General features: G+C 47.1%; 1 long non-coding RNA gene and 1 pseudogene across 1 annotated transcript; one reads left to right on the plus strand and one right to left on the minus strand.

Moving 5' to 3' along the window:
• Positions 1 to 2,092: 2,092 nt before the first annotated feature.
• LOC144375170 (uncharacterized) lies at positions 2,093 to 8,408 on the minus strand. Its single transcript, XR_013434651.1, has 3 exons — positions 4,552 to 8,408; positions 3,249 to 4,226; positions 2,093 to 3,151 (listed from the first exon to the last, which is right to left on the minus strand). It is a non-coding gene; the product is annotated as an uncharacterized LOC144375170 (long non-coding RNA).
• Positions 8,409 to 9,094: 686 nt separating this feature from the next.
• LOC144368208 (carnosine N-methyltransferase-like) lies at positions 9,095 to 12,115 on the plus strand (annotated as a pseudogene).
• The last annotated feature ends 788 nt before the right edge of the window (positions 12,116 to 12,903 follow it).

The following is a 12,903-nucleotide window of genomic DNA, read 5'->3' on the forward strand; positions in this document are numbered from 1 at the left end:
TAGACTGTGTGTTCCGCCTTCCCTCCCCAGGCGTCCCATGGCTCTGTGCAGGATGCAGAACTCACTGTTGCTGAAGGGGCACAGCCTCATTCCCCGGCAGCCCTGGGAGGGACCCCCACACCGTGGGACGAGAATGACTGTGAAGGGAAAGATTGGGGGCTGAGGACTGAGGAAGGGCTGCAGGCAGGGTTCCTGGGAGATGCAATGACATGTCCCAGCAGAGGTGAGAGCTGGGTGAAGCTTAGAGGACAGCCCACGTGCAAAGGCACTGTGACGTTCCTTCAGGGGCCCTGGGCACAGAGAGGAGGATGAAGGAAGAATGTCTGGCACATGAAACGTGGTGACGCCAAGGGACACATCAGTGAGACACGGCAACATCGGAGCTGGAAGTGACAGGCTGCGATTTGGGTTTTGAGATGACTTGGGTAAAAGGGTGGAGAGCCGGGCAGACTTCAGGCAGGAGGACTAGTGAAGAAGCTGTCCCGTGGGCAGGAGACCTTCCGTGTGGGGATAAGTGCATAGAATACTTTATACATGGCATACAGTAAGGACTCTGGGTGGCAGGCCACTCCCCTGTGCTAGGGCTGTGAGCAGCAGGCCGCTTATCCCGTAGGCACAGACCTGGGCATGAGGTCATGTGTTGCAGTCCCTGTGCTTGCTCCACAGCCCACTCCTCGATTGGTGGCTGCAAGGACAGTTAGCAGACATTGCATTGGTGGCTGCCTGTAATCAGCTTAGCTGCTGCCTGAGTATATATACATGGTAACTGCACAATAAAATCAGACCTGCTTCCTGCTTGGTCTCTGGAGGTCTTGATTTGTGACTGCAGCCCCACTCTTCTCTACCCTGTTCCATGGACCTCCTCAATAGGTGAGAGAGAGCCCATGCCCCTCGGAGGGTGGGAGCAGAGAGGGAGCCAAGAGACCAGATTAGAAGAGCATTAATGGAGCTTCCTTGGTAATGACAGGGATGGGAGGGAGGGGAGGAGTCTGGACACCTGAGGAGCTGGCCCCACCTCCACCTGGGCCAGAGAGGATGTGGGGAAGGGAGACCATGGCCCTAGGGATGGCAGAGAGACCTGCAGTGGTGTGAATACAGTGTACCCCCCCAACACTCACGGAGTTGAGTCCTCAGTGGGTAAACGTGCAGTGGGTGGAAATGTGATTCTACTGCAGTGTTCAGAGGTGGGGCCTCTGAGATGGTTAAGATTAGGGAAGATCATCAAGATGGAGCCGCATGTTCAAATCCTGGAGTTCAATCATGAAGACCCATGATTGAATTCAGACCACGATACGCATATGCTTATATTCCCTGTCCCACCTTGTGATCTCTCTGTCTGGAGGCCATCCCCTGTGAGGTCCTCACCAAAGCCAAATTGATGCCAGCACCACAGCCTTGAACCACTGGAACTGGGAGTTAAATGAAACTTTTTTTTTTTTATAAAGTTACTTAGCCTCAGGTATTTCATTATACTCCCAGAAAATGGACTAGTACAGGTCTGTTAAAACAGGGGGATGATATTGTTTCACAGAGCCATCATTCAAGGGCCTGTGATGCTTGCTGAGCAGTTGCAAGATGTCACACGTGGGGAGCCCAGCGCATGTGCCTAAGGTGACCAAATCTTAGAGTCCTGCACTCAATGAACAATTATAAAACAAAGTGCAATTAATCTGAGCTCTCATTTGTGGATGTGTGTTCTTGTCTGGTGACCTGGAACATGTTTTAACAACCCAGAGAGAGGCCAGCCATCCTGGCAAGACACATTTCCCAATTTCCTTCCACATGAAGAGGTGTCACATCCCACGACTAAACACTCAGGGTCACCCCAGGTGAACTGGGCTGCACAAAATAATCACACAGAGATGGAGAAATAACTTTTTTGGGGGGTTCTGTGATGGCTCCTCTGACCTAGGTCTTCTGGATGTCCTAAAGCACTGCTACATGGCACCAGAGCTCATAGTTCTTTCCATATGCCATGCCCCGGTGCCGCTTTGCATCATTACTCTTCGGCTTTGGGCTATTATTAAGTCAAATAGGAGTTACTTAAACACAAGTTCTGCTATAACATGACAATAACCGAGACAACCGCTAAGTGACTAACAGGCAGGTAGTGCATACAGTGTGGACACACTGCACAAGAGTTGCTTCCAAGTGGGCAAGGAGCAACCACCCAAGATTTTAGCTCACTACTCAGAAAAGGGCACAATTTTAAACTGGAATTGTTCATTATTTCAGAAATTATTCATTTAATATTTTCAGGCTTCAGGCAACTAAAACTGGGAAATAAAACTGCGATGACGAGGGGCTACTGCATCCAATACTCTGAGCCTCAAGAGCTCACCTTGTCCAGTGGGGATAGCAGTGGTCACTGTAGGCTTGGTAGCAGAGCTGTGCAGCCCAGAGGGCTAGCAGACCAGCTCTGGGGTACGTAGCCCTAGCTTGACTCTTAGATGCTGGAGACCAAATTCTTTGCCACCTTCCTCGGCAGGAATGTTAGCAGCACCAGGCTTATCAGTTATTGTCAGGTCTGGATGGGCTAAAACACCAAATAGGCAGCACAGTGCCTGCCTCCTCATCAGCATCCCTGAACCTCAGATGCTATCATCATCATCCACAGAAGTTACATACACAGAGTTCACAGCACTTAGTAAGTGCCCAATAAATTATAGAATTCCCACCCCCATTGTTGATAAGTGTCGAAGGTTCTTTTCTTACACAATTTGCTGCCCGCACCTTGTTTACCAGCACACCTAATCAGACAAGAATGCACCACTGCATGCAGGGTCATGGAAAATCCAGAAGCAAAAGTCCCTGAGGTGGGGGAAGCCTATCCCAGACCACAGAAGCGGCAGAAACGGACCCAGGGCCACCACATCGGACTTCCAAAGTGTTTGTCCTCTTCCTCCGCGAGTTTTGCCCCTCTGAACCTCAGTGTCCTCTTCTGTGAAGTGGGATCCTCTCAGTTCATAAGACCACAGTGAAGGCAGTGAGCATGTAGAATGGTCTAGACTCAGTTCTCCAGGAACAAAGGCTAAGGCAGAGTGGTGGGGTGTGCGGTGGTTAATTCTGGAGTCAGCTTGCCTGAGGGTTGGTCCTGGAGACATCTGTGGAGCAGGGTGGGCGGGAGGATCTGTCCTCAACGAATGTGGCCCTGGATGGAAATGGAGCAAAGAACAAGCATTAACACCCTCTGGCTCTGTCTCCTGAGTGGGAAGCCCATCTCCTCCTGACCCTGGTCACCAGGATACCAGGTTCTTTGGCCTCTGGACGCTGAGTCCCAGATCAGCAGCTCCAGGTGGCTCTCAGGATGCGGGTGTCCAGCTGGGGACTGTCCCATCCATTGCCTTTGCTGGTTCCCAGCTGGGACTGACCATGCTACTGACTTTTCTGATTCTTCAGATCACAGATGGCCTGTTAGGAGACCTCTGCACTCCAGGATCGTGGGTGGTGTCACCTCCAACAGAGTTCCCCACATGCATCCTACCGGCTCTGTGTCTCTGGAGAACAAGATCTTGGATGCAAGATGTTCTCTAGGAATCAACACCTGGGACAGGAAGGAGGGGTAGCAGACGAGGTAGAGAGAGCAGAGCCGCTGTGCCCCGGCCTGAGGAAGCTGGGGTCACCAGGGCGGGGGCTCTCGGTGCAGATTGTCCATCAGAGCATCCTATGTCTAGCTGTTGACCCCTGCCTTGCTCTGCCACCGTGGGCTGCACTGGGAAGGCTGTGACCTCCAGTGACCAGGCTCTCTGCTGCTGAGGTGGACCCTGAAGAAGATGAGAGCAGGAGGCCACATCAGTCACAGCTGCCTGGCCTGTTCTGCCTTGAAGGGTGTCTGGGTGGCCCTGCTGCTCATCTCCGCCCAGGAGACATGCTGGTACTAAGGGTGCTAAGGGCACTAAGGTCACTAAGGGTACTGTGGGTACTAAGGGTACTAAAAGTACTAAGGGTACTGAGGGTAATAAGGGCCTTAGTCTATATTCAATGTGTTACTAGAATATTAGCAATTGCTGTTGCCAGATCCCTCCATGGTGAGCTCCGAAAATGTCTCCCTTTCCTACTGACTCTGCAGAAGGGCCTTTAGGGGTCTCACTCCCACGGCCAGGCCCTCTGCATGCCTGCTTCCTTGAAGATGTGCCTTACCTGCCCACTGTGGTGGGGGGGCTGTGGTCCGCCAGCTCCTAGTGTCCGTTGGCCTCTGAAGGTGTCAGTGGGCAAAATTCTACAACCTGGAATAAACCATGGTCGGGGCACATGTGGAGTGTTCCTTTCACCCTGGCCACTGTACACCCCTGAAGGCCATCAATCCAGCAACACCAGACCCCCTGGGCTAGCGCTCCCAAGTCAGAGCTCGCCACATCGAGCCCACAGGGCAGCGATCCCCTGTCTCTGTCCCCAGGCTTGCCCTCTTTGGAGTTCATCAAAAATACCAACATTTTCTCTTTTCCCCCCTCAAATGGTTTGGGCTTGAGAAAACCCCAAGCAAAAGCTACCAAAATATTTATATTATTTCGTTTGTGCCCAATTTAATGCACATGTTTCTCGTTGGCTCACGTTAGCTCCTCCAGTGCCGCTGCCTGGGAGGCTGTGTGTCCCAGCCTTCATCTGAAGCGCGTCCTTCTCAAACCACGTGCAACAACAGGTCTCAAATCTTGGAGGCGGTGGTAGAACTGGGGCGAGGGCTTATCCTTTCAGAAAAACACACCTGCATGCGGAACTCACAGGCTCGGGAGTCAGGTAGTAATCTTACTCTAGAAGCCAGAGTTTGGAGACCAACACCTGTCTCAGAAAATCACTGGGAGAATAATGGACAAAAGAAACATCCTATCCCTGACTAGGTGGTTACCCCCCCAAATAAAGCACCTGTCCACCCACCTGGTCCCCCAGGCCTCTGAGAACCACTTTCTCTGTTCACAAGTGGCAATCACCACATAGCTATTAAGAGGGCCTCTGAGGACCAGCTAGGATTGGGAGCTTTCAGATCTTACCACCTTTGTTACTTTTATAGCCCACAACATTTATGGATTTCCCCCCTGGGAGCTTGGCCTGGACACCTGGAATGGATCTGAGCACCTTCCAGGACTCCCAGCCACATTTTGGAAGCCATTTCTCTGGGTCCCTTCCAAAAATGTCTAAGATCATTAAACAAATATTTTCAAAATAATGCAATTTGGGTTTCCTTGTTATAAAAGTAGCATCTACTCATTTTAGATAAAATCAAAATGCAAAACCTATCCAGAAGAAATGAAAATCTGTTGCTATCCTACCACCCAAGGAAACTGCTGGTATTTGGATATATTTATAAACATAAATGTTACTTTACAATTTTCCATGCCAGTGTGTGTTTTCAGATGAGGTCACATGAACCCCAATAGAGCTGTCCTCTGTGTCTCCATGAAAACTTCCCGAGTTGTCCCAGAGGGCCCCAGAGGGCCACATGGTCTGCATTCTGCTGCAGCAGGGTCTACATGAGTCCATGTTGGGGACCACAGAGACATGGTGACACCTGGGCCAAGAGGTGATCTCCTGATGTCCCTGATGAAACCAAAGGCGTCTTGTGGCCCGGGAGCTCCCTCCAGACCCAGGCCAGCACGGAGGTGGGGAGGCTCCTCTTCCACGCCCTTCCAGGCAGTCCTGGAGCACAGCCCTCAGGGTCTCCATGAGCCCTGTGGTGCCCAACAAGTTTGTGCCAGGGCTGCCCAGGAAACCCCAGGTACCTTGCTGTGCTCCATATCCCCTTCTTTATTCTTCCAATCTGTCTTCTTTAATGTGTCCTCCTCCTCGCTATGATAAGACAAACCAATTAAACACTAGCTGATGAATTGATGTCCCTTGTAAGGACATGTCTAAATTCCAGAGGATCAGGCTCAGCTGGACACAGGCTAGTTTATAAAACAGGACTGGCGTTTTACATGCTTCTATGCATTCAAAGATTCTTCTAAAACACGACTTTTAATTTGCTGCTTGGTGTTATTGCATCTAATACTTAACACCACTCAAGCAAAACCACATGCTTGGTCTTCCCCTGCTTTTCAGTGTTTGTATGGAGGACTGCGGTAGCAGATTCTGCATCCCCAGGCTCTGCCACAGAGTGGCAGGATCCCGGTTCCTCCGGGGGGCCTCTGTGACTGGCAGCACGTCCTCCCTCTGAGAGTTGAAGTTCTCATTCACAAATGACTTCTCTCCAAGATCCCTTTTACTTCTCCAACTCAAACTGAAGAGCAGGGGTTCTTCAAGCTCTTGACCCATAAAGCCTCATTTCAGAAAGACAGACGTGTCTCCAGGGTTGACAAGGCTGATCCCTTAGGACAAGATTGCAGATTGGTGGCCCCTGGGCTGAGCCTCTCAGGCTGGCTTTGTAGGGCTAAATTACTCTTCAAATGTTACAGCTGAAGTGTGGAGATTCCTTAGAAAACTGGGAATGGAACGACCATTTGACCCAGCTATCCCATTCCTTGTCTATGTCCAAAGGACTTGAAATCAGCATACTATAGTGACGCAGCCACATCAATGTTCATAGCAGCTCAATTCACAATAGCTGGACTATGGGACCAACCTAGGTGTCCCTCAATAGGTGAATAGATAAAGAAACTGTGGTATATATACATAATGGAATATTACTCAGCATTAAAAGAGAATAAAATTTGCAGGTAAATAGATGGAGTTGGACAATTCCATGCTAAGTGAAGTAAGCCAATCCCCAAAACCAAAGGCCGAATGTTCTCTCTGATAAGTGGATGCTGATCCATAATGGGGAGGAGGGACTCATGGGAAAAACGGAAGAACTTTGGGCAAAGGGGAGGGTGGAAGGGAGGGTGCAGGGGGCAGGAAGATGGTAGAACAAGATGGGCATCATTACCCTAGGTACATGTGTGACTGCACATAGGGTGTGATGCTATATCGTGGACAACCAGAGAAATGTCAAGTTGTGCTGCAATCTTGGACAATGAATCAAAATGCGTTCTTCTGTCATATAGACCTAATTAAAATAAATTAATTAATTAAAAATTAATTTTTTTGGTCTGTTACCCATGCCCCATTGTACCATCACCTCCTGCCCCTGCGTCATACAGCAGACTTTCCAGAGGTTACCTTACCTGCCGGGCCCCAACATCATCGGGGTTCGATGCACCTGCTTCATAGCTCAGTCCATCATTCCTGTCTTGCCCACGTGGACTTCCAACTAATCACTCAATGGCCAGATGTTCCATGAGCTTGCCCCTTGCTCCTCTTGATGCCGAGGATGAGCCTGTGAACTTCATGTCTGTGCTTCCACAGAGTTCACGGGCCCACAAGACGGAGACAGAGACGCAGAGAGAGAGATAGAAAGGAAAAGAGAGACCTCATCCTTTACTAAAGAACACACTCCCTCAGTGGCGTTAGTCCACTCATAAGAATAGAACCGTTCTGGCCCTGACCACCCCCTAGGGTTTGCCTATTGATACTGTTACAATAACAATTCAATTTCAACATGAGTTTGGGAGGAAACAACATGCCAACCTTAGCAGCCATCCACATCAGCACCATCACCAATCACTAACACCACCATGACCACCACCACCCTCATCACCAATCACTAACACCACCATGACCACCACAGCCCTCATCACAAATCACTAACACCACCATGACCACCATGACCACCCTCATCCCCAATCACTAACACCACTGCAATCACCATGACCATCCTCATCACTTATCATTAACATCACCATGACCACCATGACCACCCTCATCACCAGTCACTAACACCACCACGACTACCATGAACACCCTTATCATCAATCACTAACACCACCACAATCACCATGACCATCCTCATCACTAATCATTAACATCACCATGACCACGATGACCACCCTTACCACCAATCACTTACATCACCATGACCACCATGAACACCCTCATCCCCAGTCACTAACACCACCACAATCACCATGACCATCCTCATCACTAATCATTAACATCACCATGACCACCATGACCACCCTCATCACCAGTCACTAACACCACCACAATCACCATCACCCCCCTCATCACCACCACCTGACACATGAGTCATGAGGCCACCTGGCCATTGTGAGCAGAGCAGGTGACAGAGCCACAGCAGGTGTAGGGATGTGGCAGGACTATCCCCTGTTTTCCAGCAACAGAGGCGGATGGCTTGGTCTAGAAGGGGAGCCCTGGAGGCAGAGCATTGGGCACGTTCTGCATGCATCCTGTAGGTAGGACCCAATGGAGTCGCCCACACAGAGGTAGGCAGGTAGGGCCATCAGAGCACTGAGGTTACTCCTCATGCCTGGGAAGGTGGCAGGCTCCCGGGGTAAACTGCAGAACCCCAAAGCCATGCCCTGCTCTCCTCCTTTCTCTTTTTCCTACAATCTGCCTACTTGTCTCCATGATCTCATTGCTTTTCCTTGACTACCACAGGAAGGCATGGACGTCAGCCCAGCTTGCCCTCCTCCTGGCAGCATGAGCCTGGGCTAATCCCTGTCCCTGAGAACTCGGCTCCACCACCTCTACTTCCATAATCTCCTTAAGAATGTTCAACTGTGACTGATCTCAAAAGACTCTTCTGTCAGAGGAGAATTAAGGTTATTTTCCACTTTTGGTGTATCGGTTTCCTACGTGTTCTTATTCTCATAAAGAAAACCTGAGACTGATTTTTTTTCCAGATAATGTCATTTCTTTTTCCTTCTATATACGCCTTTGCTTTCTCTGCAATCCATTGGAGCTTTTAGGGTGACCCTTTTCCAGTCCATCAGTTGGGACCTGTGGGTCAGCATGCAGCACTTTCTAGGAACCTCCCATCTGGCAAGTGTGGAAAGCCCTCAGAGGCTGAGAGATAGTCCTGGGTCACCAGAATCCAAACTGCCACAGCTGGTTTCCAGCGGTCACTCTTAAACCCGCTCTCCTGTGGTGTCCTAGAGTCTTCTGCATATAGTCCGGTTAGGAAGGTCATGTTTCATTTTAAATGGATTTATTGCTTATTTTTTTTCTTTTCTTAAAATTTATTTGATTTGTTATCTTTAAAACTTCTGACATGTGATGTAATTCACCCGAAGTATAGCATACAATCGACGACTCCTATACGTACATGGAGTTGTGTACTCATGGATGCAATAAATTTAGAACTCATTTTTATGATCTCAGAAAAGGAAATCCTATACCTCTTATCTATCATCTCCATCGGCTGCTCTTGGCAATCTCTAGTGCACTCATACAATGCTGGCTAAATATTTTTCATTCTGAATATTTCATATAAATAAAATCATACACTATGGGATCCCGTGTGACTGTTTTTTTCACTTTGCATGTTTTCAGGCCTCATCCATGTTGTATCCAGACTTCATTCCTTCTTATGGCCGAATAATATTCCATTGTATGGATAGAACACATTCTGTTTATCCATTGGTCTGTTGTTTGCACATTTGGGCAAGTATGAATACTACTGCTGTGTGAACACTTAATTTCAATTCTCTTAACTATTGCTATAATTCGAATACGAGCTGTCTCCTTGGAAATCCATTTTGAAATATATTTGCCCCTCTGGGGGTGTTGGGAGTCGGGGCTTTTAAGAGGTGATCAGAACATTCAAAGGGACTAATGCCTTTCTCATGGGATTAGGCTGTTGCTAAGCGCTGTGATTCAGTTCTCGCTCTAATAGAACTGGATTAGTTACTTGAGAGCGGGTTTGGAAAAACAAGGCTGCCCCTGGTGTTTTGCCTTCATACACACACACACACACACACACACACACACACACACACACACATACACACACACACACACACACGTTGCCTTCATCACATTATAATACAGCCGAGGCTCCAGAACAGGCTGCTCAAATTTAGACTTCTGGCCTCCAGCACTATGAGATAAATAGACTGTTTTCCTTTATAAAGTACCAGCCTCAGATACTTTATTATGACAACAGAAAACAGGTTGAGTCAGCTATATTCCTAGGACACTTTCTAGGTCCTGCGGTAACTTCGTTCCCCGTTTTAAGGAACTGGCAATCGTTTTCCAAAGTGGTTGCACCATTTCATGTCCTCACTGACAGCGTTTGGGAGTGCCAGCTTCCCAGGTGCTGGCCGACACTTGCTACTAGCTGTCTTGGTTGCAGCCACACTAATCGGTGGAAAGTGGCCTTTTATGGTGAGTTTGATTGGCATTTCCCTGAAGGCTGATGATGGTGAACACCTTTCTTGTGCTGAGAATCCACTGGTGTGGTTATTCTTTTCTTCTTCGTTTTGTTTCTTTTCAGTGCTAAGGGATTGAATGAATACTACTGCTGTATCTTGAAGCCCAGGGCTTCAAGAATGCCAGGCAAGCCCTCTGCCTCAGAGATGCACAAACGAACCCATTTGTATGTGGTATTTATAATAATGTCACTTCAGCTCTCTTGCTCATTTTTTTTGGTTTTTGCTTATTTTTGTTGTTGTTGTTTATTTTTTTTCCTTTTATGCACGTGTCCCCTTGCCGTAGCTTAGCCTGCTCATCCTTTAGATACTCAGGTCCAGGCCCCTTTCTCTGGCTTACCAGAGGGTGGCCCCTGAGCTCCCAGGGGCCCTGCACCCCCTGCTCCCCTGCCCTCACACTTGCCCACCCCTTCCAGGCAGGCTGGGAGCTCCCCAGGGAGCGGCTGTGGTTTTCACCCTCCAAGGTGGGTTCCCGGGCCTGGTGCAGAGTAGCTCTCCATGATGTCAAAGGAAACGAGGAAGGAAAGAGACAGAAAGAGGAGCAGGACAGAGGACTACGGAGGCAGGAAGGGCTCTTTGGCAAGAGGGGATGGTTTAGGGTCATGGAGAAGCTGGCTTATTGTTATTCCAGAAGAATCTGGAATCTGAAACTTCTGGTCCCAAATGTAAATGGTTTGTTTGGGGAAGGGACAACTGGAGACTTGGGCAGCAGCTGTGCCAGGGGCATTGAAAGCCAGTCCATGGGAACAGGCCTCAAACCCTGGAGAAGAAGCATCACACACTTGAGCCGGAATTTCATCTGATTCTGTCAAGTGGACAGGAGGTCAGAGAGGATGGGAAGGGATGTAAATCAAGACATCTTATCTAGCTGCCCCTGGACCCCCAGTGTTTATTTATTTATCTGGGAGCTGTGAACATGAAAGAGCTCTAGACCCGGAGTCAGCCATGCTCTGAGGTCTGCTGAACACCCCAGGGGCCCTTGTGCAGGTCACTTAACTTCTCTGGTTCCAATTCTGCACTGCTGTATTAATAGCATGCTTTGGCTCTCAGCTAGCAATCAAAGAGGGTTGTCTTGGAAGACTGACAGGGTTAGCAGGCTCCAGGGGTGGCTAAAGGACAAGCACAGAAGGGATGCACCCCCCACCCCTGCTCCAGAGGCTTGGGCAACCTCCGTGAGAGTAAGAAAAATGCAAGTGCAGTTCTCTGCCTGGCTTTTGAGCTAATCATTAAAGAAATTTTGAGTTTTTCTAAGACCGATGGGATCCTACTAAAGAACTTATTCTGATACCTGTTGCTGAACTAGGAAATATGGACTGGGAATTAGCTGTGCTAGGTGATCCTTGTCAAGGATAGGAATTAAGTGTTCTTGTTGTTGTTGTTGTTGTTTTAGGCTCTTTTATCTCAACCTTGTTCTGAACACATGTTCTAAAATTAATAAACATACACTTTATTCCTGGATCTACCTGTTTAGCAATAATGGGAGATCAGAAGATCAGATGCCACCCATTTTTTTCCTGATATTGACCCCCACAGTCTTCCTCCTGGTTCTAAATTTTGTTTGACAGCAGAAGATTTTCAGGAGATTTATTCATAATGCAGTAGGTGGCACTATATTGCCCCCTGTTTCTGCATAGGCACAGCTCACAATGTAATTGACTATATTGACACAATATGAAACACATTCAAGCCAGGTGAATTTTGATAAATCTTGGTTCTCTGCTGTACTACTTTGAAAATTTGGCAAAAAATTTTCCATAGAATTGAGCTATGAGGATATAAACAATGTTGTTCTGCAAAATAGATTCCAGGTACAGGTGGACAAAGAATCCGTATTGTCAACATAGACTGTGAAGGATTTCTCTATGATGAAATACTATTATGAATTTGTCTTATTTGTAGTTCATAAGCCACAATAATGGTTTTAGGTTATATCACTCAGAAAAGTTTAATAAGAACAAATGCTGAGATAAACAACTCAAAATCAACTATCAGTGATTATAAGACATCAAATCAGTGGTGCCTTCTTATTCCTAATAATATGTAGAAATAGTGTCTATTCACTTTAGGTTACCAATTCTTTTGTTCCTAAATAAAGTATGCAATGCAGATTTCCATTGCACAAGTAAAAATGGAGGAAATAACCTTCATATATACTTTTTCACTGAAGCCCACAATTGTCTTTCAGTTGAAAAAAACTAATCTCCAGTGTCTTCATGAAACTGTCACAAGTCTGCCATTGTAAAGACTTATTGTATTGAAGTCTATAATAATCGCGTTTCTATTGTTTTATATGCATTTCATATGCTATTTTTGGAAGTTCAAGATTCTGTTACATTCAACATGTGGAATTGTCATTTTATTTGCTTTCTTCCTGAGCAATCTATATATAAAATATAAATTTATTCATTTTTCTTCCAAATTAATTGATTGTATTTTATTCTGGTTCACCTGAATTTAGAGAAGAATCAGCTATTTAATTTGTAGGAAATATTAAAGTTAATCAGTAAAATATAATTGGGTAATTAAGTCTTCTATGCACATTAAATAGAACATTTTATGAAAGCAAACTCATCATGGATCACTTTGAAATGATCTCAACATTCCAAGTAAGGCACAAAAGTCTTTTTAAAAGTAGCACTACAAGAATGGAAAATAAACATCTGCCCATTCGAAATGTATGATTTCAAACTAAAAGTGAATACAC

Source organism: Ictidomys tridecemlineatus, chromosome 2, assembly GCF_052094955.1.
Source record: "Ictidomys tridecemlineatus isolate mIctTri1 chromosome 2, mIctTri1.hap1, whole genome shotgun sequence".
In the NCBI taxonomy this organism is placed as follows: domain Eukaryota; kingdom Metazoa; phylum Chordata; class Mammalia; order Rodentia; family Sciuridae; genus Ictidomys; species Ictidomys tridecemlineatus.